This window comes from Triturus cristatus, chromosome 8, assembly GCF_964204655.1.
Source record: "Triturus cristatus chromosome 8, aTriCri1.1, whole genome shotgun sequence".
NCBI classification, from domain to species: domain Eukaryota; kingdom Metazoa; phylum Chordata; class Amphibia; order Caudata; family Salamandridae; genus Triturus; species Triturus cristatus.
In genome coordinates, this window is record NC_140591.1 from 946,745,553 (window position 1) to 946,773,433 (window position 27,881).

At 42.8% G+C, this 27,881-nt stretch overlaps 1 protein-coding gene across 4 annotated transcripts in view; it reads left to right on the forward strand.

The window, feature by feature from the left end:
• TMEM45A (transmembrane protein 45A) overlaps positions 1 to 27,881 on the forward strand; it is a 494,464-nt gene that overhangs the window by 354,453 nt on the left and 112,130 nt on the right. The gene's annotated exons all lie outside the window — the stretch shown is intronic.

The following is a 27,881-nucleotide window of genomic DNA, read 5'->3' on the forward strand; positions in this document are numbered from 1 at the left end:
CCCACTGCAGACATACTTGAAATGATCCCTCTATGGAGAACTCCGCTTGTGGAAAAAACATAAACTGATATCTGCACAGGTAATAAGCAGTGCTTAGCAAGGCATAATGATTGCGGAGCCCACCATAACGTGCAGATATCAGTGGTTTCTAGGTTTTGGATAATAGCAATCATGTCCATTCAACTTCAGTTTTTAGAAACATTAGTATGTTTCTTTATAACACACATTACTTTGCAACAAGAGTAAAGGGCCATGTGAAATGTGCATGGCTTCAGGCCATGCACATTTCTCACTCCTTTGGAGCTTAAGATTGGCACAATGACTGTAGCCAGGTTCAGTGTAATACAAAAAGGAAAAAGAAACTGAAACAAATTTAAAACAATGGAGACTAATGTTTCCAGCTTGCAGGTGTAGGTACAGGTACATTTTGACAGTGCGGAGGCCCTGAAAGATCAAGTAGATGATCTGGAGGCAAGGTCAAATCACAATAGCCTCATAGTGGTGAGATTGAGGGAGAAAGTGGAGGGATCCAGTGTACAATTGTTCCTATAACATTGGCTGCTGGAAAATGTAACTCAGAAAGGTATATCATATTCAGGGCATTGAAAGGGCACCATGGGTGACAGTCTCAATACCACAACTTTGAGATCTGCCAAGCATTGAAGCATGACTGCTAAACCTTAAGAACTGCACACACAGTGCAGTGGTTGAGGAAATCCTAATAATCAAATGACGGATGTATACACTTAACATTAAATACATGCAGAACTCCCGTGAACATAGGAAGGTAATGGCCAACAGCAAGTCTTGATTTTTTACTAGGTCTGTAAATTGCTGGATGAATAGAGAAAACCGATGCACTAGCAGAGCTGACAAGTAGATGAAAGGCTAATTAGGGAAAGTAGATATCCCCAGAGTAATAATACCAGATGATGGAACCATGAAAGAAATAAATGGCCTTCCTTGCGATGGCAACATATCAGGAATCAGATGTTAAAGCAGAAGATCCTATTCATAATGCGAGAGGACTGAACTAACCTCATTGCATGGAAAGATGAAACTAATACTGTTGGTATGATATATCTGCAGTTATGAGCTATGTTGAAAAAATGCAAGTTGATTAAAATGGAAATAACTTCAGGTGTAGAAGTTGGAATTATGGATGTGTTCTCTTGTTCTTAATGGTTTCATACATCAAAAACGACTAATTACATTATAGGTACAGATTCAAACGTAGGGACCTATTAGTAAGATCAGATGGCTAGTACAAGACAGAGAGACAATGATTAGCAGGCAATGGTATTGTTGTACAGGAAAAGCTGACAAGTCTTAATGCACATGTTACAGTCATTACTTCAGGGGAAAAGATCCTGTAGTTATAAAGTAAGATAAGTGGTGAAGTAGTAAGATCCATTATTTATAAGGGGTGGAGCAAGTGAAGTTAGGTTTCTGGATGCAAGCTTATGGATGACCCAGTCTGCAACATTTTGGGGGTGTGTGTGTGATCTGGGGATTGGGGTATGATCAAGATGAGTAAAAACTCACTGGCCCTTGCAGAGAAGGGAACCCACCATCATGGATGGGGCATATTACCCAAGAATGGTGCACCCGCTACAATTAGGATGCCCCAGAGGGATGTAGAAAAGTAGGAATGTGAGGGTCATTATTATCACTCTCATCAAGTGGCACCAGATTCAGTCCTATGTCGGACATCACAACATGCAGATAGCCATGCTCCAAGATACCCACTTTGAATGAATGAAGTAGAAGAAATTGGTAAATAGACGATAAGGAGCATTTATATGCAGCATCATTCTCCACTTATAAAAGAGGAGGAGCAATCTGGTAAATAAATGGTACCACTTTAGTTTAGTACAATAGGAGAGAGGGCCTAAATGAAAGATAGTAATGAGAGGCAAACTCTAAGATATGCCTGATCGATGTCTACACTTCGCTAGTCGGTAGGGATGGTGGTTAGTAATAGTGCTATTCAGGACAGCCAGACAAATATTTGGAGAGGAGATTTCAATGGCATTGCAAATGCTGAGATTGACAGATCGTGTGCCACTACTGACCGTAACCAGAGCTTCATGGTCTTTGGGCAAAGTAAATAAGAGGTTTAAACAACTTGAAATTTGGAGGTCCATAGCCCAGAATGAGGGAAAACCAAAGTACTTGCCAGTGCATGGTACGCATGCCCCCATTGATTGGTAGACAACTTGGAAAGAACACAAACATGTTTCGCCAATGAGGATATCGGGTATGTCTAATAACAGTTCACTCACCCCTGCCGTGCCTATGACTGTTAGCGAAAACAAGATCAGGAATATCCCTCTGGAGACTGAAGACAGAGTTATTGGTAAATATAGTAATGGAGAAGACTATGCTACACTCCTCTACAGGCTTACTTTGACAATAATCAATGCTCAGTATAAGATAACTGAGTGATTTAGGATGTTCTAATATGGGAACGGAATTTGCAACAAAGCAACAAGGGGGATAAGAAAGGACTTATGATATAAACTACTGGATTGGAAAGAAATATCACAAAACTAGAAGGCAGGAAGGTCATGAAAGCACAGATGAGGGAAACATAGTTGTTAAGAAAGGGGAAATAAAAGGAAGCATCAGACATGCTGTATCGGTGACAAGTATTTGGTTGATTGGCTGACTCTCTGAAATATATGACAGATTCACAACCCTAAATGTCAGAGGTACTTCTCCTTTCCTTTACGAAGCACAGCAACTAAAAAACACTTTTTTGGGGTATAAGTGCAAGAATATTTAGGAAATGCCTCCAGGGAAAATAAGGAGACACAGCAACCCACACAATTGCAAGCAGAAGAAATAGGGTAAAAAGCCAGTGTACAATATAATAAAACAAGATAAATCCTTCCTCAACTTGAGTTCCAACCCACTTGTTTCTTCCTTGACATTTAAAATTTAGAATCCACTGAATTCACTTTAAGTGTTTATATGAAACATTTCATGAATTAAATCAAAACAAGCTTGGAAGTACTTATTTTGGTGGAGAGAGTATGGCCTTGATTGCGAGTTTGTCAGAATTCTGGTGCTTTTTCCCCTTTCAGAAATATAAAGATACCCAAGGGCATATTATGTTCATGGTATGTGTAGCTGTAGATACAGATGCTGAATATACTATTGACTTCTACTGTTGGGTTTGAATGTGTTTAAGTTATTTTTCTTTAAAGAAGTCTTTTAAGTCACGACATATAGAGACTCCATCCATTACTGGTAAAGCGTATGGACATCGGCTCCATTGTTTATCTCTGCCGTCTGGTTTAGACATGTTCCTTTGAGCTTCAATTTGATGCTACATGGTGTTCTTGCTGTGCCAGTTGGATCCTTGCTTACTCAACAACGAAGAAATACTGAATGGTAGCGTTGGTTCCAAACATGCGGTTGCCTCTGTCTTGGTTCTGCATTCAAACAACTTTGACGCCCCGGACAGGCCTACCCTCTCCAGGTTTCACTCTATTCCTCAATTCCAGAAAATGTACACATTTTGGAAAGAACTCCATTTGTATACTACCCAAAATGGCAAACAAAGTGCCCCAGGACAGGCCTCCATTAGGTGCACAACCTTGGTCTGTCCCCGGATCACCAGAAGGCCTCCTATTCTGCATACCTTGCATTCAGGACCAGGAAATCTCTTCCAAACCATCTGGATCATCACATCATCCTCGATGGAGCAACACCAATCAGAACATACCCCTTATCTATTTGAAGAGGGGACCAAGGGGGAACCACATATGGAGGCTTTCTGCGCACAGGCTCAAGAATTGGAGACGTCCCGCTCCAACATTAAAGCGGATGAGCCTCCACCTGTACAGTGTCCATCAACAACAAAGGTTGCAGTGAGTACTCTCATCCCACCTCCCAAGCGCTGAGACCATCTGAAAGCCAAGCATCTCCCTCAAGAGGGTTGAGTATCGAGCTCACAGGCCAGCCACGAGGCCTCTGGTCCCCATTGCCATCCAGCTATGGTCAGCACCAAGAATTTGTTTCGGATCAAATGCATGCATAAGATTCGGGAGGCAAAATCTTCCTCCAAACCACACACTTCAACATCGGGTGCCTCATCAGCTCCGGCACCAAAGGCACCCTCGAAGCTAAGCTCTGAGTCGAAGACATCAAAGCCAAAAACCAGATCGGCGATGGCAGGACAAAGCCCATCCTCAGTGCAGAGTAAACCGACATACAGGGCAATATCCTCGACTGCTTCAGAGAATCGGGGACAACCAATTCTCTGACGCCTTGAAGAGCAGATTGATGCCAGACAACATAGGAATAATATCCAGCCTGGGACTGGATGTGTTTTGGCCAAACTGGCTCACCAGACAAGACCCTATTCCTCCAAATTGACTTTTGATGAGGTCTTAAATCCATCATCCTGGACTGCACCCAAAAAACTTTGGCACCATGACAAGGTCACCTCTCCACCACCTCCTTTGCCACAGCTTCCTCCTCCACGCACTTCATCTCCTCCATATTTGCTTTCTCCCACACCACCTCCATGTCCACTCTCTCCACTACAACCAGTGGAACCTCCCCCATAGTCACCTCAGAGTTCCCCTGCTTTAGACTTTGTGGAAATAGTCCAGGGTCTCACTATGGGTTTGATACATCCTATGACATACAACCACATGAACACCCATTGGACGATTATGACATGGAGCCTCGGGTGACACCGACTCGAACCCTTTATCCAGCTAAAGTCTCCCTATCAGATTACACTAATGTTTACCATGAGGTACTGCAGAGAGCAGCTGTTGTCCACAAGGTGAACATGCATAAATAGGCAGAGGAGGATGACTTCCTCACTGAAACACTATTTACCTCCCAGAGATCCATGCAATATTTACCAATGTTAAGAGGAGTGCTTAAACCAGCACATGATGTCTTCAAAGAGTCAGTCAAGAGGAGAGTCATCATGCCTCGGGTGGGCAAAAAGTTCAAAGCTTCACCCTCTGACCCACCCTGCATCATGGAGGAGACAATTGCCAACTGATTCCTTGATGGTTCATATGACCAGAAAGAGGACAAAATCCCAGAGCATAGGGTACACCCCTCCTCCCTCCCCCTAACTACTTATCACCTGTGGGGGAAGACTGCAAGGGTTTCTGTCCCGCTGGACAGAGATCACCACAGACCTGTAGTTTCTCGGCATTATAGACACTGTCATCCTGCTCGACCTCTCAGTGGCGTTTGACACGATCTCCCATGGAACCCTCATGGCCAGACTCCGGTATGCAAGGGCCTGCTCTTAGCTGGATCACCTTCTTCCTCTCCAACAGGACACAACAAGCCAAACTCTTTACTTTCACCTCTGAACACAAGAAGCTTGTCTGCGGAGTCCCTTAGGACTCCTCCCTCAACCCAACCCTGTTCAATGTGTACATGGCACCTCTCGTCACCATTATTAGAACCCACAGCATCAACATTGTCTCATTCGCCGATGACACTCTGCTCATCCACTCCCTTATGGACCCAAGAAACACCACCAGTCCAACTTCACCATCTGTTTTTTTCAACTGGATGTTAGAGAACTGTCTCAAAGTCAACTAGGACAAAACAGAGATCCTGATCTTCTGTAGTAAGAGCTCCCTTTGGGACTCCTCCTGGTGGTCACCTGACCTGCATCCCATGCCCATGCCCATCCCCAAAGACCACACCAGAAACCTTGGCATTATCCATGATGACAAACTCATGATGAACAAACAGGTCAGCACAGTGATCGCATCCTGCTGCCACATCCTTAGAATGCTTCAGAAAACCTGCAAATGGCTTCCAGCGCACACAAGACGCACGGTCATCCAGGCCCTCATCACCAGCAGACTCAGCTATGGCAACACACTCTAAATCTAAATCATCATCTCGAAACAACTAACACAAAGCCTCCAGAGCAGCCGCGGTCGGTAGTAGGAGTAGCTGCAGGGCGGTGACGTGGGGAGGGGCAGGGTGGGGGGTAGTAAACTATGGATTACGGAGGTTTACAGGTAAGTTAACATCTACATTAATAAAACGAATTTTGTTGCGTGCACTGCATCGCATTTGGGGATGCAGTGCATGCAACGAAATTAAATTTATTAATTTATATGTTAACTTACCTGTAAACCTCCGTAATCCATAGTTTACTACCCCCCACCCTGCCCCTCCCCCTCCCCACGTCACCGCCCTGCAGCTACTCCTACTACCGACCGCGGCTGCTCCAGACCATCCAAAACCTAGCCTCCGGACTCATCCTAGACATCCCAAGAAGCGCCCACATAAATCCCTACCTCAATGAACTACACTGGCTACCCATCCAGAAACATTTCCAGAAAGCTAAGCTCCACCTCTCTCTCCCTCGCGCAAAATGCCTGCATCCACAAGAGGAAGACAGGAGGGCATTCTTTCTCCTTCAGTGCTGCCAAAAAGTGGAATGAATTCACTCTGCACATCAGAACTGTCACTTCACTGCTCAACTTCCACAAGAAATTGAAGAGCTCGCTGTTCAATTGGGAGCACTGCTGGAGCAACGCCGGGCCTACGTTTCTGATCCAGCACTTGGACACCCTCAAGGGTGATAAACTGCACCATACAAATCTACATAATGTAACAATACACAAAACACATAGCAGAGGGATAATTCCCAGAACTTATTCAAACACCCCCAAACTACTACTCTCTCTCTCTCTACTACTCTCTACTACTACTCTCTACTATTCACTCTCTACTACTCACTCTCTACTACTCTCTACTACTCACTCTACTACTCTCTACTGCTCTCTACCACTCACTCTCTACTACTCTACCACTCTCTCTCTACTACTCACTCTCTACTACTCTCTCTCTACTACTCTCTACTACTCACTATCTACTACTCACTCTACTACTCTCTACTACTCACTCTCTACTACTCTCTCTACTACTCACTCTCTACTATTCACTCTCTACTACTCACTCTCTACTACTCGCACTCTACTACTCACTCTCCACTACTCGCTCTCTACTACTCACTACTACTCACTCTCTACTACTCACTCTCTTCTACTCACTCTCTACTACTCACTCTCTACTACTCACTCTCCACTACTCACTCTCTACTACTCGCTCTCTACTACTCTCTACTACTCACTCTCTACTACTCACTCTCTACTACTCTCTACTACTCTCTCTGCTACTCACTCTCTACTACTCACTCTCTACTACTCTACTATTCTCTACTACTCACTCTACTACTCTCTCCTACTCTCTACCACTCACTCTCTACTACTATACTACTCACTCTCTACTACTCTCTCTCTACTACTCACTCTCTACTGCTCACTCTACCACTCTCTACTACTCACTCTCTACTACTCTCTCTACTTCTCACTCTCTACTACTCTCTCTCTACTACTCACTCTCTACTACTCTCTACTACTCACTCTCTACTACACACTCTCTACTACTTGCTCTCTGCTACTCGCTCTCTACTACTCTCTAGTACTCACTCTACTACTCACTCTCTACTACTCTCTACTACTCACTCTCTACTACTCCACTACTCTCTACTACTCACTCTCTACTACTCTCTCTCTACTACTCTACTAATCTCTAATACTCTCTCTCTACTACTCACTACTACTCACTCTCTACTACTCTCTACTACTCACTCTCTACTACTCACTCTCTACTACTCTCTCTCTACTACTCTCTACTACTCACTCTCTACTACTCTCTACTACTCACTCTCTACTACTCTCTCTCTACTACTCTCTACTACTCACTCTGCTACTCACTCTCTACTACTCTCTACTACTCACTCTCTACTACTCACTCTCTACTTCTCACTCACTACTACTCTCTACTACTCTCTACTACTCACTCTGCTACTCACTCTCTACTACTCTCTACTACTCACTCTCTAATACTCACTCTCTACTACTCACTCTCTACAACTCACTCTACTACTCTCTACTACTCACTCTCGGATACTTTCTCTACTACTCTCTACTATCTACTACTCACTCTCTACTCTCTATTACTCACTCTCTACTCTCTACCTCTCTACCTCTCTCTACCTCTCTCTCTACTACTCTCTACCTCTCTACCTCTACCTCTCTACCTCTCTACCTCTCTACCTCTACCTCTACACCTCTACCTCTCTACCTCTCTGTACATGCACACATATGCACATATATATATGCATATATATGCATATGCATTTATATATATGTATGTGTATATATATATAAACATATAAATATAATCTGCATATCTATATAAATATAAATGCATGCAAACATATACATATACAAATATGCATACATATGCATGGTATGTACATGAAAGTTTAAAAAACTCTAATACAAGCAAAGCTAAAAAGCCACCTAATTACAAACAGAATTGCTTTAACTTAAACGAGGGCGAGACCTATTGCATTTTCAATGCTTGTTTACTTTGATTCCATCAAGAAGGCATTCAGATGTGTCACACATTTTCCATAAATTCTGAATGGTAGCACTCTAGTTGCTCATTAGATCACTGTAGTAAAGCTACTGCTCACCAGGGAAGTCTGCTGCTGGTATTCAAAGTGAATGTTTCAGTCTGCAATTCAGAATTTTGAAATGGAAGAGGATTTGAGAAGTCAAAATGTGCCCTAATCTTTCTTTCTGCAGCACTAATCATAATTTCTATGGCAAAATGAACCCCCTCATTTTGTTCCTTTGCAAATTAAATGTATTAAGTGTTACCACTTTATTCCAATCAAGATGGAATCAGGTGTGCCATACTTTTGTCATAAGTAAGACTTTTAGGCTCTAGTTGTTCTTTAAAACACTCTGGGACATTCTGTCATTGGTCTATACTTGGGCTACATCTCGGTGATATTTTTGCTACATTTGGGCTCTTTTGTCTCTGGTGGCCATCTTGGGAGACTTATTTGTTTTGAAGTTTCCTAATTTCCTCATTTACAACAGTCTCCTCAGTAGGAAATACTTTCAGGTTTTTTACTTTCATTCCATCAAGAAGGCATTCAGATGTGTCGCACATTTGCCATAAATTCGGAATGTTAGCACTCTAGTTGCTTATGAGATCACTGTAGTAAAGCTACTGCTCACCAGGGAAGTCTGCTGCTGGTATTGAAAGTGAATGTTTCAGTCTGGATGTCAGAATTTTTTAATGAAATAGAAGAGGATTTGAGAAGTCACTCAAAATGTGCCCTCATTTTCTTTTTTCTGCACTAATCATAATTTCTATGGCAAAATGAACCTCCTCATTGTGTTCCTTTTAAATTGAACTACTCACTCTCTACTACTCACTCGCTACTACTTTCTACTACTCACTCTCTTCTACTCTCTCTCTACTACTCTCTACTACTCTCTACTGCTACTCTCTACTACTCACTCTCAACTACTCACTCTCTACTACTCTCTACTACTCACTCTACTGCTCTCTACTACTCTCTACCACTCACTCTCTACTACTCTACTACTCACTCTCTACTACTCTCTACTACTCTCTCTCTACTACTCCCTCTCTACTACTCACTCTACTGCTCTCTACTACTCACTCTCTACTACTCACTCTCTACTACTCACTCTCTACTACTCTACTACTCTCTACTACTCTCTACTACTCACTCTCTACTACTCACTCTCAACTACTCACTCTCTACTACTCTCTCTACTAATCACTCTCTACTCCTTTCTACTACTCACTCTACTACTCTCTACTACTCTCTACCACTCACTCTCCACTACTCTACTACTCACTCTCTACTACTCTCTCTCTACTACTCACTCTCTACTACTTACACTCTCTACTACTCTCTCGCTACTACTCACTCTCTACTACTCACTCTCTACTACTCTACTACTCACTCTCTACTACTCTACTACTCACTCTCCACTATTCACTCTCTACTACTTGCTCTCTACTACCCTCTACTACTCACTCTACTACTCACTCTCTACTACTCTACTACTCTCTACTACTCTCTCTGCTACTCACTCTATACTACTCTCTACTACTCACTCTCAGCTACTCACTCTCTACTACTTTACTACTCTCTACTGCTCTCTCTACTACTCACTCTCTACTACTCACTCTCTACTACTCACTCGCTACTACTCTCTACTACTCTCTCTCTGCTACACACTCTCTACTACTTGCTCTCTACTACTCACTCTACTACTCACTCTCTACTATTGCCTACTACTCACTCTACTACTCACTCTCTACTACTCTCTACTACTCACTCTCTACTACTCCACTACTCTCTACTAATCACTCTCTACTACTCACTCTGTACTACTCTCTACTACTCCCTCTCTACTACTCACTCTCTACTACTCTCTACTACTCACTCTCTACTACTGACTCTCTATTACTCTCTCTCTGCGACTCTCTACTACTCTCTACTACTCACTCTCTACTACTATCTACTACTCACTCTCTACTACTCTCTCTCTACTACTCTCTACTACTCACTCTACTACTCATTCTCTACTACTCATTCTCTACTACTCTCTCTCTGCTACTCAGTCTCCACTACTCACTCTCTACTACTCACTCTCCAATACTCACTCTCTACTACTCTCTACTACTCACTCTCTACTACTCTCTACTACTCACTCTACTACTCACTCTTTACTACTCTCTACTACTCTCTACTTCTCACTCTCTACTACTCTCTACAACTCACTCTCTACTACTCACTCTACTACTCTCTCCTACTCACTCTCTGCTACTCTCTCTACTACTCTCTACTCTCTATTACTCATCCTCTACTCTCTACCTCTCTACCTCTCTCTACCTCTCTCTCTACTACTCTCTACCTCTCCACCTCTACCTCTCTATCTCTACGTCTCTACCTCTACACCTCTACACCTCTACCTCTCTCTACAAGCACACATATGCACATATATGCATATGCATTTATATATATGTATGTGTATGTATATATATATATACATACATATATAAACATATATATAATCTGCATATCTATATAAATACAAATATAAATGCATGCATATATATACATATATGCATGTTATGTACATGAAATTTTGAAAAACACTAATAAAAGCAAAGCTAAAAAGCCACCTAATTACAAACAGAATTGCTTTAACTTAAACGAGGGTGAGACCTATTGCATTTTCAATGCTTGTTTACTTTGGTTCCATCAAGAAGGCATTCAGATGTGACACATTTGCCATAAATTCTGAATGGTAGCACCCTAGTTCCTCATTAGATCACTGTAGTAAAGCTACTGCTCACCAGGGAAGTCTGCTGCTGGTATTCAAAGTGCATGTTTCAGTCTGCATGTCAGAACTTTTTAATGAAATAGAAGAGGATTTGAGAAGTCAAAATGTGCCCTAATTTTTCTTTCTGCAGCACTAATCATAATTTCTATGGCAAACTGAACCCCCTCATTTTGTTCCTTTGCAAATTAAATGTTTTAAGTGTTACCACTTTATTCCAATCAAGATGGCTTCAGGTGTGCCATACTTTTGTCATAAGTAAGACTGTTAGCGCTCTAGTTGTTCTTTAAAACACTCTGGGATTTCTGTCATTGGGCTATACTTGGGCTACATCTCGGTGATATTTGTGCTACATTTGGGCTCCTTTGTCTCTGGTGGCCATCTTGGGAGACTTGTTATGAAGTTTCCTAATTTCCTCATTTACTACAGTCTCCTCAGTAGGCATACTGTCAGTTTTTTACTTTGATTCAATGAAGAAGGCATTCAGATGTGTCACACATTTGCTATAAATTCAGAATGGTAGCACTATAGTTGCTCATTAGATCACTGTAGTAAAGCTACTGCTCACCAGGGAAGTCTGCTGCTGGTATTGAAAGTGCATGTTTCAGTCTGCATGTCAGAATTCTTTAATGAAATAGAAGAGGATTTGAGATGTCACTCAAAATGTGCCCTAATGTTTCTTTCTGCAGCACTAATCATACATTCTATGGCAAAATGAACCCCCTCATTTTGTTCCTTTTTAAATTAAATGTTTTAAGAGTTACCTCTTTATTCCAATCAAGATGGCTTCAGGTGTGCCATACGTTTATCATAAGTAGGAGTGTTAGTGCTCTAGTTGTTCTTTGGAACACTCTGGGAAGCTGCAGTAGAACACAAAGGAATCAACTGTCAGTCTCTGCCCTTGCTCGATGTACATGTTTTACTGAGAATGTCAGACTTCATTCTCACATGACTAAGAAAGATAATGTGAATTTCCAGAAAATATGCTCTCAGTTTAGCTTATAGATCACCTTCCAAACCTCTGTGGGAAAAGCATGTGAAAATAGTTTTCTCTCAAACATGATTCATGATATCCCAGCAGAAGGCTTTTTCACATGGTAAAATCACCTTAGAACATACCACAATTCCTAAAATGAGTATGGTACCATCAACAAATGATTTATAATGTAACTAAAGTCTTAAAACCTTCTATTAACTGCAATGCTTTTTAATGAGGTGCTATCATGTATATTGGTCCCAAGATGGCTGCCAACACTTCTTAGATGAAGTGCTGACAGCCGATCAGATCTCACAATGAGATGTGTGGTTAGGCTCCGCCCAGATATATATGTGATTTTACTTTTGATTTTCTTAGGAACTACTGAACGGATTTACACCATTTAAAGGCACGACTCTGAACCAAGGTCTACCTTTCTGCCAAATTTGGTGTAATTCCGTTCAGCAGTTCAGGCTGTAGCTGCGTCAACAGGTCCTATGGGAAAACTGCATGGGGAAAACGCGTTTTGGGACCCCCTTTTTTCTCAGCCCCCGCTTGACGAATCACCACGAAACTTTCAGGATAGGAGCGGACCGGAGCTGGCCAAAAGTTTGGAAAATTTCGCGAAGATTCGTCAACCGGCGCCAGACTTATTGGGAATAGAATGTTGCAGATTTCCTATGGAAAATAGGTCCTAACTATAACTACCTACCTTTTGAACTTTCAGCCAGACGCCCGGCATTGAGAAAGGCATCCGCCGAAACGCGTCTGCCAGGAGCTGATGGCGTGGCTATCGCGTTGATTCTTTCTGTGCATCCTGGAGGCAATAAAGTTGTGTTAAACCAGCCCAGCATGTGTCAGACCCGGTTTTTCTGCAAAAGCGGGATTGGAGGTATAAGTACAGTGGAGGTCGGCTCTGCTGATCTGGCACACCCCTCGGTCTGGAGCTCCGCGTAAGCCGGCAAATTTTTGGATTTGCCTGCATGGACTGCACAACGCGGCGCTCCCCCGACCTGGATTTGGTAAAGGTATTGGGGAGAGGGAGCAGATGGACTGCTAGTGGGCTGATTAATAACAATGGAGTCTGCCAGGACGTTTCCCTTAATCTTACAAGAAGTTGGCGGCACCAAACGTATTATCATATACGAAAGCGGGTCACTGTACCGCGCTTTGAATTATGAACTGTCTTTCTTTCTTTCAGTGGGAGGCCATGCACAATGCACGAGGATCCTTGGTTTGGAAAGAGGCTAGTACTGACTAGGTGGAACTTTCCCTGTCCTCTTTCTATTGCTACAATCTTCAGCCAATGAGAATACTCGGAAAGATCCTTTAATAAAGCCCCGCGAAAACCTACCTTTTGAACTTTCAGCCAGACGCCCGGCATTGAGAAAGGCATCCGCCGAAACGCGTCTGGCAGGAGCTGATGGCGTGGATATCGCGTTGATTCTTTCTGTGCCTCCTGGAGGCAATAAAGTTGTGTTAAACCAGCCCAGCATGTGTCAGACCCGGTTTTTCTGCAAAAGCGGGATTGGAGGTATATATATATATATATATATCCAATTATAGGTATACTTCGTTTTCGAAATAAACATCCTGCACTCCAGAGTTAAAGTTTTGGCACTCGGTCTTTTATTCTCCATGAACGAGGAAAAACATCAACGCGTTTCAGCAGACTCACGCTGCCTTGTTCACGATGTTTGTGCGCCATTTTTTTGTCAATAAAGTACCCAACATTTGGTAAGCAACATCAACGAGGGACTTGACACATTATATCACAGTCTTTGCTCGGTACACTTCGGCCGCCATTTCTTAACATGTACATTTCTTTAACTATGTTTTTGTGTTGCACAGCTTATCCATTATCTTATTATCCCTTGCTATTCCCTCGGAAGTCATATTCGAGAATATTATTTCTCTAAATATTGTGCAGGGAATGAGGGGAAAATAAAGTGCAAATGCAAACTAACAGTCGTATTTGGCAAGTGCCTTAATACGTTATCGTTTAAAGTGCTAGTGCTTACTGTGCAAATTACGCCATAGGTCCATATTGTAGTAAAAACAAATAATTAATGTATGTAACTAGTTATTAGATATCTACTATTAGTGCAAAGTCAACATCATTTTCTTATATACATTCCATACAAGAATTGATTAATCGGTATAATTTATCCTGATAAAAATTATATCATAATTAAAGTGCAAGTGCTTATGTAAACTTAGGCAATTATTTGGATAAAGTGCATATTTGTTCCCTTCAATTCAATACACTTACATAAAACATTGTTACATATTCATACATATTTGCGAATATTTGGACCAGCGAGAAATAAACAAACATTCTTTTGCAGAGCAGTCGTTTTGTGTCAAAATCACCGCTATATTGACAAATTTTACCATTAAAAACAAAAAAGGGCAAAAAGAAAAACCATATCCTTAATGGTTAATCATGTGTGCAGTTTTCTGTTCCCTATTCTTCTTCAGGTTTCTCAAGACAGACAGGTGTAGAGATCCTCATCCACATTTAACCCCTGTGGCTCTTTACAATTGAATTCTAGAATAAAGTATGTTTCCAATCTTCTCAATTCCTTCTCCCTATCTCCTCCCCTCTTTCTCCTCGGGACTTCAGCTATACAGGAGTATTGTAAAAATATCGGGTTACTTTGGTGGTGGGTCTCAAAATGACGTGCTATGGGATATGTTCTGTCTTGGTTTACGATCGCCCTCCTATGCTGTAAAATACGTTTGAATACAGGGAGAGTTGTACTCCCTATATATATTTTTGGGCAAGGGCATCGTAACAAATAAACAACAAAGCTAGACTTACAGGTCAAAAAACTCTTGATAGTGATTGTTTTATTAAAAAATGTTTTTAGAACAGTGCAATTTACGCCATTTTGGCACGCTTTGCACTTTGGGCATTTTTTAAAACCCGGTTTTTTGGTGTAGCCAGGTAGGAGCTTGTCTTTTCACCTCCTGATATTCACTCTTTACAACTAGATCTTTCAATGATTTTGATCTTTTATAGGTGGTGTCAGGATGTCAGGAAACCTGCTCTCTCTTCCAAATAGCGGATTGCTTTTCCACAGGGGGAGCAGCATGTTAGCTGCTCCCCATGTGGAAAAGCAATGCCGGCTCCCGCCGGACGCGGGGAGCCGGCTGGGACCGTTGGGGGATTGGGGAACCCCCACGGCCCCCAACGAAGAGGGCCAGCCCCGGGTGATGGGGTCCCCGGGGCTAATAGTGGCCCGGGAGGGGGGCCACATGGCCCCCCTCCTCAACACCCCCCCCCAAAAAAAGAAATGGCCCCGGGTATGGGGTCACCAGGGCCATAAGTGGCCACAGGAGGGGGACAAGGTAGCCCCCCTACAAAAAAAAGGGCCATGCCCTGGGGGATGGGGTCCCCGGGGCAAATTATGGCCTCGGGAGGGGGGCCACGCGGCCCCCTTTCCGATTTATATATTTAAAAAAAATTGAGGGCAGGCCCTGGGGGATGGGGTCCCCAGGGCCAATAAATTAGAAAAAGAAGGGGGGCTACACAGCCCCCCTTCTTAATAAAAAAAAAACGGGATCGGGCTGGAGGCCACACCCCCTACTTGCACCACTCTGCAAACGCGCCCCCTGGCGCATTTGCAGAGGGGGAACTAATTCCCCTTGAATACTGGGGGTCCCTGGGGGCCAACTAGCCCACCAGGAACCTCCAGTATGCGCCAGGGGGCTGCATTGCAGAGAGGTGTAATGAGGCCATGCCCCTTTTTACACCTCTGTGCAACGCTTACTGGAGGTACCTGGTGGGCTAGTTGGCCGCCAGGGGACCTCAGGATTCAAGGGGACGTAATCCCCCAACTTAAAATGCACCACGGGGCGCGTTTGCACAGTGGTGAAGGTAGGGGGCGGGGCCTGAGGTGATATGCGTGCAAACACGCCCTGTGGCGTGTTTTAAGTTGGGGAATTCATTCCTCTTCAATCCAGAGGTCCCCTAGGGGCCAACTAGCCCACCAGGTACCTCCACTAAGCGCCACGGAGCTGCGTTGCAGAGTGTTGTACAAGGGGCGTGGCCTCTGAACACCTCTCTGCAACGCAGCTCCCTGGTGCATACTTTAGGTACCTGGTGGGTTAGTTGGCCGTCAGGTGACCTCAGGATTCAAGGGGACTTAATCCCCCAACTTAAATCACACCACAGGGTGCGTTTGCACAGTGGAGAAGGTAGGGGGAGGGGCCTGAGATGATATGTGTGCAAACATGCCCTGTGGCACGTTTTAAGTTGGGGAATTAATTCCTCTTCAATCCAGAGGTCCCCTATGGGCCAACTAGCCCACCAGGTACCTCCAGTTAGCGCCACGGAGCTGCATTGCAGAGTGTTGTAAAAAGGGGCGTGGCCTCTGAACACCTCTCTGCAACGCAGCTCCCTGGCGCATACTGGAGGTACCTGGTGGGCTAGTTGGCCCCCAGGGGACCTCAGGATTGAAGAGGAATTAATTCCCCAACTTAAAACGCGCCACAGGGCGTGTTTGCACATGTCACCTCAGGCGCCGCCCCCTTCCTTCACCATTGTACAAATATTCATCTAAAATCAGCCGAACTACTAATTCCGATTTACTCACCTGTTATCAGGCGAGAACCCAGTACTGCATCTTTTAGCCCAGCAGTGACCCTTAAAAGTAATTTTAAGCGTACTTACCAGTAACTTGTATTTCCTTCCATAGGAATCCATTGTGTGGTTTTCAGCAGAAAAGTTTCTAAGTGTTGATTTTTGAAACGTACAAATATTCCTCTAAAATAAGCCAAACTACGAATTCCGATTTACTCACCTGTTATCAGGAGAGAACCCAGTGCTGCATCTTTTAGCCCAGCACTGACCATGAAAAGTAATTCTAAGCGTCCTTACCAGTAACTTGTATTTCCTTCCATAGGAATCCATTGTGTGGTTTTCAGCAGAAAAGTTTCCAAGTGTCTATTTTCACAAACTAAAAATATTCTTAAAAAATCGTCTGTATGACTTAAACACATTCTTTGAACTGTTTACAGGAGATGCACCAGTGCTGGATCCAGGATCCACCACTGAGTGAGAAAAACTAACGATAACACTACTTACCTGCTAAGTGAATTTTCTGGCATAGGATAACATTGGTGATTCTATGTAAAAAACTTTCTGTGTCAACTTTTAAAATACAATAATATTCCTTAAAAATTACTACTGTAACTAAAACGCTTTTACTTAACTGTTAACAGGAGATGTCCAAGGACTGAATCTAGGATCCAGTCCTTTGGTTAGAAAAGTAATCCATAAAGTAACTAATTGCATTTGACTAGAAATTCACATTGAGCTTAATGTTGCATTGTGTTTGAAATTGTGTTGCCCATTGCAACAACTGTAACTACTGTACTTAAAATTCTATTGCCTATTTGCAGAGTATTTAAACTAAAGTAATTCATTCTGAGAAAGTATATTTTGTATTGTAATGTATAATGTAATTATAATGTAATGGAAAAAATAAAATATCTAAAAATAAATAGTTTAAAAAATGTAATAAATCAGTATAAAAAAATCAGTATAACAATTGAGACATTAAAAATTGTCATTTACAAAACCTTTGAAATTCACTGAAAAAAACATAGGTTTCAGGCCTGATATAGTTAGGAATTAGCATTTAAAAAACCCTTGAAATTCACTGAAAAAGCCATAGGTTTCAGGCTTGATATAGTTAGGAATTAGCATTTAAAAAACCTTTGAAATTCACAGAAAAAACCATAGGTTTCAGGCCTGATATAGTTAGGAATTAGCATTTAAAAAACCTTAGAAATTCACTGGAATAACCATAGGTTTTAGGGGTGTTATAGTTAGCTGGACATTTCGCTCGAACAAAACCATTGAAATTCCTCCGATATAGTTAGTTGTACTAACTACATCTCGTGCGCCCGCAATCCACTGCTGATGATGTCACATATTACATAATTCATGACATGGTCAGTGACATCACTGATGACATCTCAAATGACATCACTGATGACATCACTGATAACTTTCGCATAGTTGGATTTATTATTTAGTTGTTTATACGCTTCTTTAAGGTATTGATCTTTTCCCCACAGAACCACATTGCCCCCTTTGTCTGCATCCCGGACAATACATGCGTTATTATTAGCTAATTTCGTTACTAAAGCATGATACTCTTTGTCACGTTTATTGAATGCTCGTTTTTTAGCTTTTGCTGTGCAACATAGATTTTTTACATCATTAACCACCAAGTCATTGTACACATCTACTGAATTCCTACCAGTCATTGGGGTAAATTTCGATTTTAATTTGAAGCTAGTCGATGCCCTTTGCTCAATCTCTAGATTCTCATTATGTGCTAGATTGAGTGCCTGCTGCAATGTACTCGGTGTTTCCCCAGTACTAGGCATATCCTGGCTAGTGTCATTATTTAAACTTGCTATTTCTAACATCAAGTTCATATCATCCACGGCTAATACGACAGGACTATCGTCCGGTAGTCCATCCTTTTGCCCAGCCGGGCGCATAGATGTTCCAGCAATTTTTTTTTAAAGTTTTAGCGTTCTTGTAAACTTAAAAATGTCCACTCTGGTCTGCACATAATCAATATCAGCTCTAGGACAATAGGATAAACCCAATTTCAGAATCTCTTGTTCCTTACTAGATAGTACAATGTCTGTGAGGTTAACAACTGTTGCGACCTGGTTCAGTTCTATTTGTTGGTTATCGTTGATGTCTTGCTGCCACTGTTTGGATTGTTTTGCGCCTTTGCGCCGTCGCTGCCTCTGCCTCTTCCTCTTCCCCTTCCCCTTGGGGGTCTTGCAGATGGCATTGGCCGCGGGCGTAGATTGAACTGCCTTTCTTCTCTTAAAAAATCAAATTCATCAATGACTGAGGGGATTTGTGCTCCACAGCTCGGCCCTTCTTCCAGGTCAGTGTCCAATTCTGAACTTTGCAAACTGCTCACATCAGATTGTTGGTTCTTATTCCCACTGGCAGCGCTGAATTTTTGTTTGCGCAGATTGTCAAACTTCCTTGCAAAGGTATAGATCTGCCCACGATCATAATCTATTTTGTCACGCCGAAATTTCAGCGCCTTTCGTTCTTTGATAGTATTTTCCAATTTGGACAGGCGATCTTTCATTCCCACCATAAATTTAGTGATCGCATCCTGATCTGATTCCTTGTCCAAAATTGACAAAATCTGGCTGATCTCTTCCAACATTTTTACGCGATCAATCTCTGCGTATTTGACAAGGATGGCTAGCATTCTGCTGGAAGCTTCTTGATTGTTGTTCGCCCACTCCCTTAACATGTCAGGGTTGGGGTCCTCGTAGGTGGGTGCCACCAGAATTCTAAGACCTCTCGGAATCCTCTTCACTTCAAGATACCGCTGTAGTGATTTGGCTTCCCACCACTTAGACAATTCTGTACGTTTCAGCTTCTCCAATCTTCTCAAGCGCACAGTTACATCAGATACTGCAGCATTGCCTAGTGGAGCAGAACTCATATGGGCGACAGAACTTGCATCAGCAAATATCGAAAGCGCCGCTTCCTCCCTTTCTTGAACTTCTAGTGCTGACATTGTATTTCCAAGGGATAAAATTGGGATGCTGCAGTATCTGATGTAACTGTGCGCTTGAGAAGATTGGAGAAGCTGAAACGTACAGAATTGTCTAAGTGGTGGGAAGCCAAATCACTACAGCGGTATCTTGAAGTGAAGAGGATTCCGAGAGGTCTTAGAATTCTGGTGGCACCCACCTACGAGGACCCCAACCCTGACATGTTAAGGGAGTGGGCGAACAACAATCAAGAAGCTTCCAGCAGAATGCTAGCCATCCTTGTCAAATACGCAGAGATTGATCGCGTAAAAATATTGGAAGAGATCAGCCAGATTTTGTCAATTTTGGACAAGGAATCAGATCAGGATGCGATCACTAAATTTATGGTGGGAATGAAAGATCGCCTGTCCAAATTGGAAAATACTATCAAAGAACGAAAGGCGCTGAAATTTCGGCATGACAAAATAGATTATGATCGTGGGCAGATCTATACCTTTGCAAGGAAGTTTGACAATCTGCGCAAACAAAAATTCAGCGCTGCCAGTGGGAATAAGAACCAACAATCTGATGTGAGCAGTTTGCAAAGTTCAGAATTGGACACTGACCTGGAAGAAGGGCCGAGCTGTGGAGCACAAATCCCCTCAGTCATTGATGAATTTGATTTTTTAAGAGAAGAAAGGCAGTTCAATCTACGCCCGCGGCCAATGCCATCTGCAAGACCCCCAAGGGGAAGGGGAAGAGGAAGAGGAAGAGGCAGAGGCAGCGACGGCGCAAAGGCGCAAAACAATCCAAACAGTGGCAGCAAGAAATCAACGATAACCAACAAATAGAACTGAACCAGGTCGCAACAGTTGTTAACCTCACAGACATTGTACTATCTAGTAAGGAACAAGAGATTCTGAAATTGGGTTTATCCTATTGTCCTAGAGCTGATATTGATTATGTGCAGACCAGAGTGGACATTTTTAAGTTTACAAGAACGCTAAAACTTTAAAAAAAAATTGCTGGAACATCTAAGCGCCCGGCTGGGCAAAAGGATGGACTACCGGACGATAGTCCTGTCGTATTAGCCGTGGATGATATGAACTTGATGTTAGAAATAGCAAGTTTGAATAATGACACTAGCCAGAATATGCCTAGTACTGGGGAAACACCGAGTACATTGCAGCAGGCACTCAATCTAGCACATAATGAGAATCTAGAGATTGAGCAAAGGGCACCGACTAGCTTCAAATTAAAATCGAAATTTACCCCAATGACTGGTAGGGATTCAGTAGATGTGTACAATGACTTAGTGGTTAATGATGTAAAAAATCTATGTTGCACAGCAAAAGCTAAAAAACGAGCATTCAATAAACGTGACAAAGAGTATCATGCTTTAGTAAAGAAATTAGCTAATAATAACGCATGTATTGTCCGGGATGCAGACAAAGGGGGCAATGTGGTTCTGTGGGGAAAAGATCAATACCTTAAAGAAGCGTATAAACAACTAAATAATAAATCCAACTATGCGAAAGTTTGTAGCAGTACGATGAAGGCCAGTCATGAGAAATACAATGATCGTTTATTGGATTGGTTCAAATGTGGTTTGATTAGCAATGGTGAAATGCTATTTCTTAAAATCAATAACCCAACAACACCGGTAATGTATCTAATACCCAAAGTGCACAAGGACATAAAAAACCCCCCTGGTAGGCCGATTATTTCGGCCATTGCAAGTGCCTTTGAAAACACCTCTAAGTATGTTGATTTCTTTTTAGCCCCCATTGTAAAGAAGCTCCCGTCTTTTATTCAGGATACAGGTGATTTTTTGCGCAAAATCTACGATATACCATGGGAACCAGACTACCTTTTGATGACAATCGATGCTACAACCTTGTACACGAGCATTAGGCATGTAGATGGCCTTAATGCCGTGAAATACTATCTGGGGGATGGGCCATTACAGTTATGGCACCATACCCAGATGTTGTTAACAATGATCTCTACTTTCCTAAATAACAACTATTTTCTTTTTAATGGAGAACTGTTTCACCAGACTTGCGGGACTGCGATGGGCACCTGCTTCGCCCCCAGCTATGCGAATCTGCATATGGGCTGGTGGGAGGAGCAGGTGGTCCAGTCGCGGTTCTCCAGGGAATGGCAAGACAATGTGATTTTTTGGTGTCGTTACATTGACGACTTATTTGTCATTTGGAAGGGATGCCGAGACAGTGCCAGCAATTTCGTTAATGGACTACAGGCCAACGAGTTGAATCTAAAATTAACATACGATATCAGTGAGGTTAGTGTCAATTTTCTGGACGTAACTGTTTTTATTGCAAATAACAAGTTAGAGACAAAACTCTATCGCAAAGCCACAGATGGCAATACCCTGCTGCATGCCTCTAGCTTCCACCCGAAGAACTTGGTGAGAAGCATTCCCTATGGTGAATGCCTTAGGGCTATGAGGAACTGTAGCAATGCCCATGACTTGAACATAGAGCTAGGATGTTTGAGGGAACGCTTCTCAGCGAGGGGTTATCCCCGGGCGTGGGTCGAAACAGCAATCAAGAAAGGCCAAAATAAATCAAGGGAACAAATACTGTTTAGCCGGGAGCAACAGTCAGATAGTCGAGCAACTGCTAAGGATGACCAGTGTAGACTAATCACTAACTACAATACACAAGAGGGCAGTCTGTGTAAGATCCTGCAAAAACATTGGCACATCATTGCAAATGATCCCATACTCAAGAAGCAAGTGGGACGCAAACCCCTAATAACATTTAGAAAGGCAAGATCCCTGAAACAATCACTGGTCTCTAACATGCTACCAACAACACAGGTTCAGGCACCCACAACATGGCTCAAAAGAAAAGATGGCTTTGTAAAATGCGCAAAATGTAAAGCCTGTATCCATGGCAGAAATACTTCTACTTTCTCGGGTGGTTTACTACCCCATGTAAGTAAGATTAGAGGTCAATATTCGTGCGGGACGGATTTTGCTGTCTATGTGCTGCGGTGCCCATGTGGCCTTCAGTACGTAGGCAGTACGATCTTGCCTGTGCATAAGCGTATCCTGCAACATTTAAGGGCCATTAAGAACGGAGACAAGACCTATCCCGTGGCCAGACATTTTGACCAATACCATAATAGAAGTACTGTGGGCTTCGAATATTGTGTGATTGACGCAGTCCCTATGAGCGTTAGGGGAGGTGATCGATTGAAAAAACTGAGAAAACTAGAGTCGAGCTACATTATTCGTCTGAATACTAAGATACCTGAGGGTCTTAATATGGAAGAAGACTTCCATACTCACCTATAAGTACGATTCCGCTTCCTCGCCAGCCCTATTACCTGTAAAGAAACTTTTTAAAGATTAAATTTGGTGAACCTTTAATATTTATTTAGCACATGCACTTTACACAGATCAATGTGAATTAAAGGTGGTTTTGATGAACTTGCTCATGTTTTTAGCGCAATGTCAGGGTTGCCCACTTGGGCTAGACTGTTTATAACCATGGTTTAATCAAAAAACTATGTATACCAATTAGTCTATTATGGCAATAGGTTAGCCCACAGGGGCTGTCCTGAACAAGATTGTTGATATACTTGACCATTGTTCATATCCGGATATACTAGCAAATTTTATTTAAAAATTTAAAGTGTCTGTTTTAATTTTAAAATTGTTATTTATAACCTCATTTAATTTAAAATTGGTTCTGAGACACGTACTAATCTGGATAGTATACTCATTGTTGTAATATTTTCATGAGAACTGACGCGCGAGAAATTTTCGTAAAAAACTACTAGTCTGTTTTCACTATTCATGGTGGTGTAGTTTATCACGTGTCACGTTATCACTGTTGTGTTTAAAAATGGCAGAAAACTTTATGTGAACCGTTAGTGAACAAGCCTGTTTCACAGGGGAAACGCGTCTAACGTTTGTGCTGACAATAAAAAACTGAGCGCAACAGACAAGTCGTCGTCGGCTTTCCTTTTTTCAAAAGGAATTGTTTTCTGATATTTTCGGGCCGGGCTTTGGCGGTCCGTCTGTCGACGCGCCCTCTGCTTAGGAGGTGGCAGGCATACCGGAGCACTTGGAAGAGATATATATATATATGTATATATATATATATTTCGTGCATTTTCGATTAATAAATAACATCTTGCCTTATTCCTGGGATTCGTGGTGTCTCTGTTCGCCAAGTTGGAGGTGCAGCGTCATCGAGGTTGTTGAATATGTATATATATATATATATATTACCTACTGTCGGTCGCCAGTAGGTAGTTATAGTTAGGACCTTGTTTCTATTCAAAAAGCATTTTTTCTTGTCCCAATAACTTTGGCGCCGGTTGACGAATCTTCGCGAAATTTTCAAAACGTTGGTCCCGCTCCTGTCAGCTCCTATCCTGAAAGTTTCGGGGTGACTCGCCAAGCGGGGGCCCAAAACGTGTTTTCTCCATGTTATTTCCCATAGGAAACTTTAGACACGACTGTAGCCGGAACTGCTGAACAGAATTACACCAAATTTAGCACCAAGGTAGCCCTTGGTTGAGAAAGAGGCCTTTTTAGGTCTCGCCTGAGCCAGCACTTTAGCGCTGCTCTGGCGAGAGCTTTAGTAAACGGGGGATTTGGAAGTGCAGACTAGTGCTTTTCAGGCCTCCAAATACAGTGCATGTGCACCGGGTGCGCGCACCATTTGTCAGCCTGCCTGATCACTTTCGCGGCTGCTTTGATGTTCTCAGTGACCCGCGCGGCCACTGACAACATCAAAGCGGCCGCAAAAGTGCTCACCATTTGCCACCCCCTTCCTTGGCGGCTCGGATTTGTAGCTCAGCACGCTTGTAATAAAGCGGGGGTGTTTTTCGGCTCTTCATGGACCAGCATCACGGGTGGCTTGGCTTGTTTTAGAGTTATTGAACAGGCTGTGCTGGTCGCTTTTGAAACGAATAGAGGGACGCCACGCGCCATCCGCATCTTTCCCGCCAGCCCGGCTGAATGCTTTTTTAGGTCTCGCCTGACCCAGCGCATGGGTCAGGCGAGACTTTTTGTGAGGGCTCAAAAAAGTGCTACCATGGCCAGCCTAGAGGTACAGTGCATGTGCGCAGGCGCGCGCACCTCACTTTCGCGGTCGCAGGGCCGCTTTGATGTTTGATCACGATTGCGATCACTTTCACTTTAGCTGCCACACGGCCGCTTTGATGTTCTCAGTGAGCTAGTTCTTTGGAATTTGGTCACTCCGGCGGTGCCGATCGGCAGTCAAACCGTGTTAGCGCTTTATTTTTTGCAGTTTTATATAGCGCACCCGACCCGAAGGTATCCGGGCGCTTTACATGAACACTAGTTACATTACAAACACTCGGGAGATTAAGTGATTTGATCACAGACTCGAACCCGGTTCCCCAGCTTAAATGTTGGTTGGGCGCTCTAACCGTTAAGCCACATCCTCTAGTCGGGCGCTCTAACTGTTAAACCACATCCTCTGCTGAATGTTATAACGTGAACATATGGATGGTATTTTTATCTGGGTAAAAGACGTAATCTCCACGTAACCATAGATATGAGGCTCAAGTAGTAAAGAATTTAGATCGTTCGTAATGACTTTAATAAGACTTGCACAAGGCAAACAAAAAAAACGCAGCTCCAATTTTACAATTATGCAGTCAAACGCCTTAGGAAGCTACGGATAAAAGAGCAGAATGATCAAACACAACTGAGCCTCGCTAGTCTTTTTGAGAGAGAGTTTTATACCCGACATGCGCCGTGCGCCCTAGAGACGGAAACCTACCTGTCCCGGCAGTCTGCGCATGACACATTTTCCCCTCTGGCCCTAAGTGACCTGCAACCAAACATCCGGGCTCTCTGCATAGGCTGGAGCGACAGCTAGAGAGATGGGAAGATGGCAGTGGTGGTGCTTCCTGCCAATTGAATTAAGAACTGGGAGAAATCTGGCAAAACTGATTTGTAAGTACAGACCTTTCAAGCAGTGGACAGTGTACTGAATGTAGCAGCGAACTGCAACGAGGTAGGGGAGAGTGCTTTTCTTCAATCCTCAGTTGGTAAAGGTAGCTCGGCGTCAGTTACACGGAATGTTTGTACACTTGCACACGCTCATTATAGTGTACATGTGCCTCCAGAGTAGCTTTACTTGCAACCCCGGAAACTTCACTTACCTCTTTTTTTTTTTGTAGAGGCCATATATGTGGCTAACTCTGAGGTAAATTGTTTGCTATCTGTTTCCTTTTAAGTTTTCTTTACAAAAAAAATAACTAACATTCTCTATGGCATTTCAAGCTAGCCCCAAATGCATTCGAATAAGAAATTAAAAGTAGCCGCTTTAAGAACATCTGTGAACGATATGCTTGCCTTATCTCAGGTATTTCCCCCCCAAAGGCTATCTGTCCTACATCATCCTCTCATCTCGTAGGTTCTCACGCATTGCCCTCCCTTTCAACCCAGTAGCCAGCCTTTTTAGCCCGAGAGTCCCACGCGACGCTTTCTTGTCTATAAAGTTGCCATGTTTTTACCTTTCACCTCTGAGGTTCCCAAAAGTTCATTTTATTAGATGTTTCGTCATTTCACCACCTTCGACTGGCTTTTACCATCCCTGTCTCTCTTGAGAGATAATTTCCTGACGTGACCGCACCCCTTTCAGAGTCATTCATGCTCTTGTCTATTATCATGCCTAGAGCAACTCTTTTGCCCCCAACCCTCTTTTCACTTCCACAGTTCTTGTAGTACACAATGTTTTCCCAGTTACAATATTGCTTCTTTTCTCTGTTAAATCTCACTAATCCGGTCTCCAAAGAGTTATTTTTTACCAGTTAAAATCCCATTCACAGACTCACAGAGCGAACACGTGCTAGCCTTATCCCCTCAGTAGGGTCTAGCTACTTTCTTCCCACACTGAATCCTATGGGATTCTCTACTTCTTTTCCCTATAGAAATCTTCACAACCCACAGGCTCCACTCCAGGGAGTTTTCGTGTGAAGTACTTTCTTTAATGCATTTATTGTATTTGCGTATATGAAGCATGATCCAGTGGGCAACAAAGTGCTACACATATAACAATGTATGTTGCTCCATGAGGTTAGATGCATGCATGTTGCTCCATGATGTTAGATGCATGCAGGTGCCTTTAAAATGAAAACTCAGTGTATTAGATGCACAACATAAAAGTGGGGTAAAGTGGAATAGGTAAAAGGTTCTGTCCCGATTGGTAGAAACATTGTGATGCGGTGGGGTTGGAGATCCTTCCTGAAATGCACCATCTAAGGAGCCAGTCTAAAGTACAAAGGGATGTAGTTCCTGAGTCTTGGTCAATATGCATACAAAGTCTACTTGGTTAACTTCAAGTGCTTTGGATTTAGAGTGGTCAGGGGGCATCCTAGTAGTGCCACCCACCCTGTTTAGAGACAAGATTGTCGTGTTCACTCAAATAGAGTGCCTTATAGATCATAATGCAAACAAAGTGGATTCTGCTGGGGAGCTAATGCCATTCTTTCAAGGTATTGGAGATGTGACTGGCGTTTGTTGATTACCAGAGCGTCTGATTGTGTCTGACTTTGAATAGTGTCAGTCAGGCTGTGGCTGACCAGTAAGTGTTATGACGTTTTAGTTATTAACATATAGTATATTGCTGAAGACCAGTTTTTCTATAATATGGTATACCTGGAATGGTATTTGAGCCAGCCCCTTGCTCTTGATCACATGTCGTTCTTGTCCTGTCCCTGCTCCTTATTCCCTGGCTTTCTTCTTGTTTTTCTCACTTTAGAGCATTGATGCTTTCCATTTTTTCTGATAGGACTAATTGTATCCTTCCATTGCCAATATGAATGGCCTATATTTCGACTTGCGTTTACCTACATTATGGTGTACATCATGTTCCTTGCATGCTTCCTTGTCCTCCCCACCTTTATTTTATTTTATTATTATTATTGTTTTTTTAAGCATGGTCCTGGCATCTGTGGACTGCCACTGATTCGGCCACTCTTTTTGCCATTTTGTTGCTGCTTCCTCAACATCTCCCATCCACCTTTTATTCAGGTCTCGCCTGACCCAGCGCTCTCTGACTGACTCCCTCTCTCTCTCTGACTGACTCCCTCGCTCT